A 10,707-nucleotide genomic window follows, 5' to 3' on the forward strand; every position below is an offset into this window, starting at 1 on the left:
CTCGGCCACAGAGAGAACCGAAGGAAGGCCTCCCAGGTCATGAAAGGGAGCACCTGCTCGGCACCCGATGGAAAAGGTCGCGAAAAAGGAAGTGAGGTCTGGCTCAAATCGAGAGCCTGAAGAGCCCAAGAGGCGGCGCGTAGAGCTGCAAAGGCAGATCTACGCTGGTTACGGAAGCGGCACGGCAGAAACGTGCCAGGGAAAGGACGGAGTAGGAGCCATGGCTAGAATCCACGCAGACGCAGGTGATCAAGAGCGACTGCCAGAGTCGAGCGATCATGGAGCTCTATCTGGAGTCGAAGTGGTACTTAGAGGGGGCGAGAACAGCATCGAAGAGGCGAAGTGGCCAGCGGATCTGGATCCGGAACTGAGGGAGTTCCTGGATTCAGAACTGGCACTCTTCGAGGGGCTCGGAGGAGTCTCGCACATCGCGGAGCACAAGATCCGGCTAAAGGACGACAAGCCGTTCAAGCAGAGATATTATCCGAAGAATCCGGCCATGCAGAGGGTGATTGATGAGCAAGTGGATGAGCTGATCCAGGCGAATGCCATCGAGCCTTCGCGTAGTCCGCACAGCGCCCCAATCGTCTTAGTCAAGAAGAAGACAGGCGAGTGGCGCATTAGCATCGACTACCGACAACTCAATGCACATTCCATTCCGGATGCTTATCCTGTGCCACGAATTAATCACATCCTGGAACGGTTGCGCCACGCCCGGTTCATTTCCATTTTGGATTTAAAGCACGGGTACTGGCAGACACCAATGGCAGCCGACAGTCGAGAGTGAACGGCGTTCACGGTCCCTGGAAGAGGTCTTTTCCAATGGCAGGTGATGCCACTTGGCTTACATTCGGCGTGTGCGATATTTCAGCGGGCCTTGGATACGGTAATAAGGCCGGAGATGGAGCCCCATGCGTTCGCCTACCTAGACGACATCGTGGTAATAGGAGCAACGAAAGAACAGCATGTGGAGAATTTGAGGGAGGTATTCCGCCGGTTAAGGGCCAATCTCAGGCTAAATAGAAAGAAGTGCAGCTTCTTCAGGGAGAGGTTGGTCTACCTAGGACATGTCATTTGCGGGGAAGGAATACGTACCGATCCAGAGAAAGTGGAGGCGATACGGAACTTGAGGGCCCCGACAAATTATAAAAAACTGCGGCAGTGTCTCGGGATGGCGTCATGGTACAGGCGCTTCGTTCCTAACTTCGCGACTCAAGTACAGCCGCTCACAGCGCTCTTAAGGAAGGGGCGGAAATGGGCTTGGGAGCAAGAACCGGATGAGACATTGCGTCAATTGAAATATAGCTTGACGACTGCCCCTGTGTTGGCTTGTCCGGACTTTTCCGCCAAATTCGTCTTGCAGACTGACGCGAGTGAGTATGGCCTCGGCGCAGTGCTGACGCAGACGATTGAGGGACAGGAGCGGGTGATAGCGTACGCGAGCCGGAAGTTGCTGAAGGCCGAGGTGAACTATTCCGCCACCGTGAAAGAGTGCCCGGCAATAGTGTGGTCGATCCGGAAGCTGCCCTGCTACCTAGAAGGCTACCGGTTCGACGTGATAACGGACCATCTAGCACTCAAGTGGCTCAACTCGATCGAGAGCCCTTCCGGAAGAATCGCGCGATGGGCATTGGAACTGCAACAGTTCTAATTTGACGTCCACTTTCGTCGAGGGAAGCTCAACGTCGTGGCCGATGCACTATCAAGGCATCCTCTAGAGACCTGTCTGCAAGCAGTGGTGGCCGAGGCCCCCTACAAATGGGTCGCGAGTATGCGGCTAGCCCAGCAGTACTACTGGCCAGGGATGTTCCGCGACGCCGCCAAGTACGTGAGATGCTGTGAAGACTGCCAGAAATTCAAGAGCCAGCAACTCAAACCGGCTGGTCGCATGCTGACGAGACAGGTGGCAGAGCCGATGGCGGTACTCTGCGCGGATTTTGTCGGACCCCTTCCACGGTCGAGACATGGCAACACGATGATATTAGTGTTCCATGACGCTTTTTCGAAATGGGTGGAATTGGTCCCACTCCGGAGGGCTACTGCGGCACACCTGCAGATCGCATTCCGAGAGGATTCTAGTAGGTTCGGAGTACCTAGGAAGTTCGTGTGCGACAACGGGGTACAGTTTACGAGCCGGAGTTTCAAGTCGTTTTTGGGGTGCCTGGGTGTAGAGGTCCAGTATACCGCCCCGTACTGTCCACAAGAGAATCCCACTGAGAGGGCCAACCGGACTGTAAAGACCATGATAGCGCAATTTATCGAGGGCCATCAGAGTTCATGGGACGAGCTTTTGTCCGAGATATCGCCCGCTTTTCTGATGCAGGGTAGGGAACTACGGTTACCCGCAGCCCTGTTCGATCAGGTAACTCCGAGGTCCGCAACTAGTGCGCTCGACCCTAGGACAAAGGCGGATAGGCTAAAAGAAATTTTTGATATCGTCCACAGCAATCTCCAGCGCGCATCAAAAAATCAGGGCAGGCACTACAACCTGCGAAGACGAGAGTGGCGGCCTCCGTTGGACTCGATGGTCCTATTACGGCAGCACCAACTATCCATCGCCGCTGAGGGCTTCGCTGCAAAGTTGGCACCCAAATTCGATGGCCCCTATCGGGTCGTCAAGTTCCTATCCCCCAACATCTTGCGCCTAGTGAGGCCAGGCGAACGGAAGAAGAGGGTGGCCAATATCTCGCAGCTGAAGCCGTTCCACCAAGAGATGACCGAAGACGGAGAGTCTAGACCCGATGGACGTGGAAGAACTTGTGCAGCAGACCTAGCGGAGTAACCATAGAATAAGTTAAGAATAGCTAGAGTAGAATGTGAGCCGCATTGTGACGATAGGATACCTACAACTAAGAGAAGGATTAGATAATAATTCGAATTTACGGATGGACCCAGAAATCGTCGTCATAAACGACGTTGGGGAAGCGACGGTATCGGCGTCGATATAGTATTGTTAGTTTATAAGCATTAATTGTATTAGAATAAGAGCATAGTAAATTAAGGGCAAGGAGCCACGTAGCCAGCAAGGGCATAATTTAAATGTGAATTTAACCGCCGGCCGCCGCAGCAACCGTGCGTTGTTGATCGGTTGCTCAACACCGTGTTCGAGAGCGCAACTTCAGTTCGGCGGCGAAGAGCGAAAGCTCCGAGGTGAAGTTGCGAAAGCTCGCGGCGAAGTTGAGCGACCGAGGCATGCGCACGGCTCGCTGGCGGGCGTGCCGGCACTTTTGGAGTGACGATCAGAGTGAGTAAACGTGCATCGCGAGTGAAAACGCAGAGCGCTAGGGCTCCAAGCAGTGCGGCAGGGCCCTAAGTTAGGTTGCAGAATAGGATAGTGTTTGATCAATAAAGGAAAAATAATTGAATAAAAGTGCATACATTGTGATTAATGAAGGAAATTCGCTGATTCGTTTATTTTCCAATAACCCTATTTGTTCTAACATCAGAATTGGCCGATGTTCAACCTAACCTAGAGTGGGAGCATGTGGTACGGGACTGTAGCCCAGGAGTAGGTATTACTGATAAGTGTTTGGGTAGTGGAGTTGGTACGAGGCCACGGCCCGATAGTGCAGTTGGTACGAGGCCCCGGCCCGATAGTGTAGTTGGTGCGAGGCCACGGCCCGCTAGTGTAGTTGGTACGAGGCCACAGCCCGATAGTGCAGGCGTGTAGAAATAGAGCTAGGCTTGGTTTGGTTAAAATACCCCTCCCCCTTAAACCCTCTTTCCCAGCGAATTTATAAATGTCTTGTAACTCGCTGGACCTGGTAAGACTGAGAGTCGTACCCCGGCCAGTAGCTTCTTTACAATACATCAAAACAAGATTTTTTTCAGCTTCAAGACTTTAATAGGGAATTCATCACATACAAATCCGTCCGTTGTTTCATATAAACTTCATCTAAGAGTTTACGGTTCAGGTAGGCAGTGGACGAGTCCATTTGAGTATCTGACAACTGAAGAGAACGTCTCAAATAAGTCGATGTCATATTGCTGCACATGCCCTTTGGCTACTAATATTGACTTTAAGCGCTCTGAATATATCCTTCTTTGTCAGCTTTTCTGCCAAAAACACATTTGGAGCCTATAGCTGTCTTATTCGCTGATAAGTCCTCAAGTTCCCACGTCTTCCAATATCTTCTGACCATTCTTGGCTCATTTTTGGCTCGTTGGCGTCCCTAACAATTTCAGGAATGACCATCACCTCTGCCTTCAGCATATTCAGGCAATTGTACTGCTTACGGGTTATATCTGGTTTTCCAGTTTTTATCTTTCGCGGACGCCCTTGACCACGAGTTGCACAGTTTACGGGTGGCTCTGCACGATCGCTTACTGCACTCTCATATTCGTCAATATCTTCCTTTGTATCCTTTTTCGACAGCATTGAATACCGATATAAAGATTGCTTGCAACATTCAGCAGTTAAAGACAAACTTTTCCCACAGTAATGAACTTTTCTCCTGCAAACAATATTTTCTCTTTGTGCTCTCTAATATCTACGAACCATGACCTATCTCAACAAGTGTGAGCAGTGGCGCCACTATGCAGGCATCACATCGACTTTGTCAATTTGTCGCTTTTCTGAATATACGCAATTATGGCTTTTAATCGTTTCCTTTCAGCGATTCTCTCTTTGACTTCTTTACGTTTCTCATTTCCTCGCACTCAGCAATAAAATGACCTCCGTGGCGGCATCTTTAAAATTTCTTATTCCTTTTCGGATATGTTTTCTGGTTCGGATTTTTTGTACGCGACACAAATGCTTGCTGAACGCCATTACCCGCTTCTTGGCTGTTAAATTGTTGTCTTTGTCCTTCTTCAATAATCTTGATTTTCAAATCAGACAAGGATGGCAACTATTCACGCTTTTCGATCGCTACAACAATGGATGAATGATGATGATGAATGAACAATGATGGAATGATTTTCCCAAGCCGCCACCTATACTTTTGTCCGATTTTAATGAGATAAGTGCTATGCTAACCTACCTGAATACTAAAATTAATAAAGAAGAATACTGCTAAAAGAGTCAAGGCGATGGAAACGTGCATGTCATAGTTAAGTCTATTGAAGAATATAGAAAATTAGTTAAAAGTCTTAGTGATGAGTTTCATATATAACAGCTTAAGCAAGACAGAGCATTTAGAGTTGTCATTAAAAACTTGCACTTCTCCACGAATACTGAACTAAAAAAAAACTAAAGTAGAATCGAAAGGTCATGTTGTCAGACGCATAAGCAACATTAAAAGCCGTGTACCGTTTAACCAAAGAGCCTTTAAATTTGTTTTTCCTAGATATTGAGCCTGACAAAAAGAATAGGGATATATATAATCTTTAACGCATTGGTAACGCTGTTGTAAATATAGAGCCACCTCGCAAAAACAATGACATAGTGCAATGCTATCGTTGCCAAGAATTTGGACACACAAAATCTTATTGTGCCAATCTTTTCAGGTGTGTAAAATTCTCTCTTAGACATAGAATTGCCAGCAAAATGTGCCAACTGCCTTGAAGATCATGCCTCTAGCTACAAAGGATAGATTATCAAAAACTTTTGTCGAAAAAAGTCAGTAACTGATCGGAAAAGCCTTACTTCAGGATATAATACAAATAACTCACTTGAGAGAATAGAACATCTACTAGAAAAACAATTTGAACTCACTAACAATTTACTTAATATGATCATATTACTAGTTAACATGTTATGCAAGTAAATCTAAATATCGGAATATGGAATGCCAATGCGGTTTCCAACCATGTAAATGAAATATCTCTATTTTTAAAAAACATCATGTTAATATCTAATCATTTTACCAGTAGATCATGCTTTAGAATGGTTGGATATGCAATGGTAAGAGCTGACCATCCGGCCGGTAGAGCTCATGGAGGCTCTGCTATTCTCATTAAAAAAGGTTTAAAGTTTAAAATTACGAACAGCACCAGGGAAAACACTATACAAGTTGCAACAATTGAGATCAAATGTATACATGCAGACGTAAAAGTCACAGCGATATACCTCCCCCCAAAGGTTCGCACTCAAAGAAACTGACTTTTGCAACTTTTTTCAAAAACTTGGAACGAAGTTTATTGTTGGTGGCGACTTCAACGCCAAACACCTATGGTGGGGCTCCAGACTGACAAATCCAAAGGGAAGCGAGCTATACAAATGTATAAGAAATAATAACTTTGCAACTCTTTCAACTTACAAGCCTACATATTTGCCTACTGACAGCCAGAAAATACCTGACCTGATTGACTTTCGTAGTATACTAGGGAATCCCACAATCACATATGCATATTGCGGAAAGCTTTGATCTTAGTTCAAACCATTCTTCGATAATAGTGACGTACAGTACTATAGCTCAGTTGCTAGCGAAGCCATACAAAATAATCTCTGCAACAACAGATGTTAACGCTTTTAAAAACTATCTAGAAACAACTATTAACTTGGATATTTTGTTAAAAACAGGATATGAGCTATACTTTGCTGTAGAGCTTCTTACAAGTGTCATTCACAAAGCGAGCTATCTGTATACGTCGCCTGCAGTTAGGCATCAACAATCTAGCCAGCCGTATCTTTCAGCTGAAATCCGGCGACAAATACAGAATAAAATAAATTTGCGGAAACGATGGCAAGAAAGCCGATACCCTGCTGACAAAAGATTGTATCTGATCTCAAGAAATTGTTGTCTGATTTGAAAAATGAATCTCTTGCTGCATACCTCAGAAATCTATGAAGAGCGACTAAATATCTCAAACGACCTGCTAAGAGAAATACAATAGTTCGTAAGAGTAATGGCGATTGGTGTAAGACTGATGACGAGCAAGCTGAAGCATTTGGACAGCATTTGCACTCGGTATTTCAGACATACATATGATATATACTTATAAAGTAGAAAGATTTCTGGACTCACCCTGTCAAATGAGCTTACCAATTCGTCACATTAGCTCCGAGTTTCCTCGGAGACACAGATTAAACAAATAAACAATAAAAAAGCACCTAGCTCTGACAAAATCGATGGGTTAACCATAAAAAATCTTTCTCCAAAATGCATCTGTTTCCTTACTTTTATATTCAATGCTATACTCAGACTGGACCTTTTCCCAATGAAAAAATGCAGAGATAATTATGATTCTAAAGAGAATGTTGCCAACTTTGGACGAACTTGCCATCATTCCTGAACATCGGTTTGGATTTAGAAGAGGCCACGGAACCCCTGAGAAGTGCCACAGAGTAATAAATTAAAACTTAACAGCTTTTGAAAACAAAAAATATTATACTGCCGCATTTCTTGACGTTCAACAAGCGTTTGATCGCGTTTGGCATAACGGTATCCTATATAAAATAAAGAAATGGCTACCTGCACCATACTATTTATTATTAAAGTAGTATTTGGGTAAACGATAATTCTATGTGCAGCAAAAAAGTGAATCGTCGCAACTGTTTCCCATTAATGCAGGTGTTCCGCAAGGAAGCTAGGATCAGTCTTGTATACCCTGTTCACGGCTGACATGCCAGTTTCTAATTACACAACTGTTGCAACATACGCGGACGACACAGTCATTATAGCAACTAGCTCATCAATCATCTCGATCGGAGGTGGAATATGGAAAAATCATATTAAGGAAAAACGGCAGCAACTTAAATTAAAGACACAACATATATAAATTAAATAAGTAGAACTTCCTTACATACAACATAAGTAAAATATAATAGTATGGTTTCGCTGGAAATTTTCTGTTCCTGTTAATTTTAAGTATAGCTGACTAAATTTACTTATTGTTTTAAGACAGAGACAAACTAAATAAATAAGATGTAAAAGAAAAAAAAACCTTCAGTTTTAATAATTCTTCCGCACACTATCGGTTATAGATCGTTTTGTACCAAAATACTTTTTATTTGCACTGGCCACACCGCGTAATTTTCGTCATCCAACTTATCATGTTTATTACTTTTTCTTATAATTACACACAGAAATTAAAATTAATACCACAGTTTCGTTTTTGGAGTCCTAAGCCTATAACCTGTTGGTTATATAATGTCCTAAGCGAGGAACTAATAAGAAAACTGTGGAAGATTAAAAGGTTTATCTTTTGATTACGTTTATCTTAGGTTTATATTTCGATAGTTCGCATTGAGTAATAAATAGACAGAGGGTGCTTTTGGCTTGAAAGCTCTTTTTGAAAATACTTCATGAGAGATGCCGAGGTTGCAAACACAAATTGGAAACACAACACCCGGCTGTCTACAGCTACTTCTGCCGTTACCCAAAAATTCAAAGACAACTTCAGAACATTTCTATAAGAACCAACAACAACCAAACTCAAAACAAACGACTTAAAACAAACAGACAAATTCAGGCCTTTCTATCCCTTTTTGTTTTGGATTACAGCCTGCTGTAGATTAGCATTCTTCAAACTCTTGTTGTTTTTTTCTAATCACTGCTATGCCTATAATTTGCAATGTCACAAATTCATAACTTCTTCTTCTATACTAGCTTTCAACTTGCAAGCAGCCAGGCAGAATTTTATAATTTTTCATTTTTGGACCAGCGAAACACCCTTTCTCTAAATAGGGTATTTTGACTATTGATCAGTGCTGTAACTAAATACCACTAACATTTTTAGATACCAATTTTTATCCAATGTCTCAGTGAAGTATTTCGAATTTACCTTGCAACTATTGGTACAATCAATAATAATTATTATCTTTAAACATTATACACTATTACTATAAATAAGGGTATCAATGCCTCGACGCGCCTAATTGTCGTTGGCGTATGTGTCTAAACCCGCGAATTTTGGTGCAAATGTTCATGTATGTGTGAAATGTGACGTCATATTGTGTTAATGCACCGTGTGCGTTACCCTTTGATTTGAATGCCATGGGCTGCTGACCTTCGAATTTTCTACCTACTTGCGCCGGGACTCGGCTTTGCAACAACATGGGAACCCAAATTGTGTTGTTGTTGTTTCTAAGCGCTGCGTTGTAGGAACGACAGAGAAATCCGCAACAAATACAGTGGTATTATTTATCCATTTTCTTAGCACTGAGTTTCCTATGTCAAATGGCGCAATCCAACTACGAACAACCAGAGTGCCATCGTAATCCAATACGATTTTTACGCCAACTGGAATGCTGCTGAAGCCCATTCGCTATTTCCTTTTTTCGTTGGTGACGTCTCGGCGGGCATCGTAAACGTTCTATACCGGCGAATTCGACGCAGTTACCGTTCTCGTCTGCTCCGTTGCAAGCTGAAGTTGTCTCTACTGGCCTGGTCTGTTGTTGCTGACATCTTGCGTGCGTAAATGTGCAAGTACATTTTGTGCCGCCAATCCGCAGAAATCTGCGCGTAAGTTTTTGAGTCACTCCATGCCCTTGACAATCTCTCAATTATCTCAATTTATTGGGCTGCCAAATTGTTTCGGGGCATCTCTTCGTCGGACTGTCGCGCTCATTTGTTAGCACCGAATTCAAACGTGGCAACAGCTCGGCTTTTGAGCTTTGGGCCACCTCGCCCAAACAAGCCAACCATTTCTGTAAGGTAACCTCCGTCACATCATTAATTCTTAGTTTCATGGCGTGATTTTCTCTATCCCACTTCTGAGATTTGTAGGATCTTTTACAGTAAAAAATTCAATTGTGTCCGCAAAGTACAATCACGTCCGCTTTATTAGTTTTTTCACTACCGACTTACCTCAAGACCTTCTCCAATTGCACAACATTGTTTTCGTTGTTATGGCACAATACTTAATAGCTAGCTATCGATAGAAAGTGCAGCTTTACTGTTGTGTCGCTAACAGCCTGCTACAATTTGGAAGTCGCTGGATTTTTTTTGTTTGATCTTTATAATGTACGTGGATGTGAACTCCAAATTAAAAATTTATTATTTGCTTGTATTTAATTACGGTTATACATATATTAAGTTTGATTTTTCTAGCTTCAATAGCGTTGAAAAAATTGCGGTGATACGGGCACCATGCCACATTGTTCAATTCAAAATATCATTATACTCAGCTTAGAGATACGGCTGCCTGTCTGTTTTTATGCAAACTAGGCTCTCCATTTAATGCTATCAAGAGACTTCATATGGTTTTTGTTGCAGTCATCATATGTATGTGCCAGGGTCAGCAGAATTAAAAACTAAGATGTGTTGTTCCAAAGTTTTTTGTGTTTAAGAGCTTCACAATGCTCAACGTCTCAAAGAAGTCGACGTCATATCGCTGATGACACTCTTTGGCTACTACATAGCCTTCCTTGTCAACTTTTATGCCAAAAACCCAGTTGCAGTCTATAGCTTTCTTATTCGATAACAAGTCCGCAAGTTCCCATGTCTTATTAGCTTCAAGTGCCTATTACTCCTTCTGAATGACGATCTCCTCTGCCTGCAGCATATTCAGGCAATTATACTGCTTACTCTTTCGTGGACGCCCTTGACCTCGGGTTTCGCAGTTTACGGGCGGCTCTGCATGATCGCTGACTGAACTTTTCGACAGCTTTGGTACCGATAGAAAGATTGCTTGCAACTCATTAACATTCAAAACATTTAGCAGTTCAAGACAAACATTTCCCACAGTAATACACACAGTACCAATGCCGTCGGCAAATATAAAATTTTCTACTGTAAACAATATTTTCTCATTGTATATCTCTCTTATATCTACGAACCATGACCTTTCCAAGCACGTGTGAGCAATGGCGCCACTATCCAA

Source organism: Drosophila montana, unplaced genomic scaffold, assembly GCF_035044405.1.
Source record: "Drosophila montana isolate Dmon_TW-CO22-7 unplaced genomic scaffold, ASM3504440v1 contig_428_1, whole genome shotgun sequence".
Lineage (NCBI taxonomy): Eukaryota > Metazoa > Arthropoda > Insecta > Diptera > Drosophilidae > Drosophila > Drosophila montana.